General features: G+C 41.9%; 1 protein-coding gene across 1 annotated transcript in view; it reads right to left on the reverse strand.

The window, feature by feature from the left end:
• Window positions 1-544: 544 nt before the first annotated feature.
• Window positions 545-3,437, reverse strand: part of Prickle2 (prickle planar cell polarity protein 2) — a gene marked incomplete in the record, with an annotated part of 122,260 nt that continues 119,367 nt past the window's right edge. The window contains 1 exon segment of the mRNA XM_017796604.2: window positions 545-3,420.

Below are 3,437 nucleotides of genomic sequence, written 5' to 3' on the forward strand. Positions count from 1 at the left end.
TTATTTGGGTTCTTTCCATCTTTTGGCATATGAACATGGGTGTACAGATTCTTTGATACTCTTTCAAATCTTTGGGGGCACATGCCCAGATCTGGACCATATGGTAATTCTATTTTGAATTATTTGAGGAATGGCCATACTGGTTTCTGTGGTGTTGCCCCATTTTACATTCCTACATACCATCAGTGCACCGGTGTAATTTTTTTCTATATCTCAAACATTTGTAAGTTTGGTTTTTCATCGTACCATCCCAATGGATATGTACAGAACCACTTCTGTCACAGCTTTTGTGGGTGGCTGGGTGCTACTGGGATGCTGTGATACTGCTTCCATCCTTCAAACCTGCAATGCACAGGATTATCCTCTGCAACAAAATTAACTAGCCCAAAACATCACTGGTATAAAGGTTAAGAAAGTCTGAGGTAAACAATCAGGGTCATGTTTTGTAGTAAATCTCATCCGACATTTGTGCTTCCTCTTCCTTGTTAAGATTCTCCTAGGCAACTCCCTGAATCTGGAAAGTATAGGAGGATTGAGAATGACATTTCTTTTATTCAAATTTTATTGGAAGTCTACAAATGTATTACAGAATCAGTAAAACATCATATCCACTTTACAGGGCACAGATCTCAAGCAAAGTGTTCAGAACAGTCTCTGGCAGAGCCCACGTCAAAGGCCTGTGACAGGCCTTCCGAACAAACAGCTTGACACTTGACACATAACACAAACTCCAGCCTGCCTCACTTTCTCAGGCCCTCTGAGATTTTGTTTATGCATGTGGAATTAAAGCAGGTGGGCAAAGCAACTCTGTGCAGGAAGGAACAAGTTTAGAACAAACTTGGTCAGAGGAGTCACAGGTCTTAGGTTGTTCACTCAGGGTCACGATCAGATCAGAATACTTTCTTGAAACTATGGGAATGAACTAGTTAAGCTTGAGAGCTGGACTCATTGGTAAGTAACCTCCTCAAATTTAGAAATGTTGGAATGGTGACCTATTGAACACCAATGTTCAAATGTTCAGACCATGAAGGGCTTTCTTAGAAAATTCTCAAGGTAGAACTAGACATTGTTTATCCTGTGGATTTATCACCCTTGAATCACAGACATGTCTTTTAAAATCATATGACCATTTCCAGTCTACTTTTTATTCCCTCGAGGAAAGCTAGTTCTGGCATCAGGAAGTAGGATTATAACACAGCAGTAGCTCCCAACAGTGAGTCATGTTCTACAGGGCTCTTGTGTTGACTGGGCTACTAACATGAGAAAATGGAAAACGAATCTAATCCTTTCTTATCTTGATCTTCATGACTTCTAAATCGTCATACAGGCATGCTCTGGTATGTTCTGAGGCTCCCAGAGGAACAAACCACTGAAGATAGGGTAAAGATTTCTTCATTTCCACTTCCCTTACGCTTAAAGAAATATACTTTTCAAAAGGTACTAATCTGCAACTTCCTTCAAGATCAGTGGTGGAATTTTTGTGTGCAGAGACCTGAAGGTGCCAGACATATACTAATAGCATCTCCTCTTGTATGAAACACTCAGGTAACTAGTTCAACCATTTTCCTTGGCCACAGGTAGATCATCATTGTGAAGCACAGCATCTGGTCTCTGTTAGGAATCTGCAAGGAACACTTCTTGTAAGTGTTCTTAGTTCCTTTTAGAGAGTGGGATCAGATGAGGAATCAAAGAGCTCTCATCTGACCTCTGCAAAATGAGCACGAGTGAGGGCTGCCTACATAACTGGCAAAGAACCTGAGCATGAAAAAGGAGGCCTGAGTGATATTTGTTTGGCCTAAGAGGTCAGCCTCTTTTAGCTTCCATGATCTTAGGGAGAGAGGAAATGGAGTCTCCCACTTCTTTATGACAGATGCTTCCTAAATGTCTAGTGTACTGTTTCTTTTCTAGGACAAAGGGGCCCAGATAAAAATCAGCTCATAAGTAAGATTTATTATCACACAAAGAAGATCAGCTCTAGTCCTGGCTGGTTGGAGCAGTACATATATGCTTGGGATGACACCTACTTTTCCTTGGAAAGTCTACAGTCATTTGCTGCCTACATTTCTTCTTAGGTGGCAGGGGAGCATAGCATATATTCCATTTGTGCCACCACTGGTCCCACCTGAATGCAAAAATGAGTCATAGGACACAAGAAGCAGCTGTCAGAAGAGGAGCAGAAAACTCCATTTTGCCATATAGTTCAGGATAGGCGTACACTTGAGAGTCCAGAACTACAGCACAGAAGGAAGGGTCTCTGAATGCCATGCTCAGTGCTACCAGCTTGGTATGAAAGTTTTATGCAGTACCAAAGGTGGGGATGTATTGGCAAGACCATTCAAGAAACTCTCCATGACTTATATACTCCTTGCACTGGGGAAAATACCAGTTTAGGTGTTACTGAATTTGGCAACAATAGGAGATGAACTGGACTCTAGAGCTGTAGTGCTAAGCAAAAAGTAAGCTTGCTATGGGGAGAGGTGGAAAAAAAATTAAGACATCAGAGTGGGAAAAGATGTCTATTCGAAAAACCAGTTTACAGAATGAGTTGCTGATCTTAAGCAGAGGTGTGCACAGGCCCCACTCACCAGGGAAACTTGACCAATGAGAGGCAACAGATGTGCTGGAGCAAGCAGAGGAAGATTCTTGCCCCAGCAAAGAATGTGCTGTGCTGGGATTTGGGGAATGGTATTTTGAGATGTTCTTGTGTATGTTATCACTTACAGGAAGAGAAATTCCTGAGCAGTGATGTCCTGTCCACTACCGGGCATTTACATGGAGGACCCACTATCATTTTGAGGAAATGGCCTTCCTCAACTGACATTAAGGCTCCTGGTTGTATTTGGAGTGGGATGAAATCTTTAGTGGTGGAATAGAGCAGAGAGTCTTTCTAGTGGACAGTTTTGAGCTGAAGCCTGTATCCATTATATGTTAAGCGCTGGCCAGTGTGATCTGAGGCTCTCTGGACAGCTAGACCTGAGGTTTCTAGGCCACCCCCCCCCTTTTTTTTCCTGAGGGTGGTTCAAACCTTATTTGAGAAATGTACTCTGATGAGGACAGAGTTAGAAAGCAACTTCCAATGGAGAATTTCTTTCATTGGATGTGGGGCCAGAGAGGACACACGTTTTCAACCATTTGCTAAGGGATCTACTTGTCCTCCCTCTTCTCTTTCCAATAATGCCTTTTAATTCTGATCAATCAAGAAACTCAAAGTTCCAAATTGGACTCACCCAATGTCTACCAGAAACCCGCCACTGTAGTAGCATGGTGCTGCACGTTTATTTCTTAATCAGTTTGCCAAGCAGTTTATAAACTTACTATACAAACGTAATAGAGTTAATTCTCCAGAGGCTTGGATAATTAATGAAGCATTTAGATATGAAGATAGCATGCGGAAAACAGCCACAACCAACATCTGCATTGCTTTAAAAAAAAAAAAA

Source organism: Nannospalax galili, unplaced genomic scaffold (genome assembly GCF_000622305.1).
Source record: "Nannospalax galili isolate Female #2095 unplaced genomic scaffold, S.galili_v1.0 scaffold1051, whole genome shotgun sequence".
NCBI lineage: Eukaryota > Metazoa > Chordata > Mammalia > Rodentia > Spalacidae > Nannospalax > Nannospalax galili.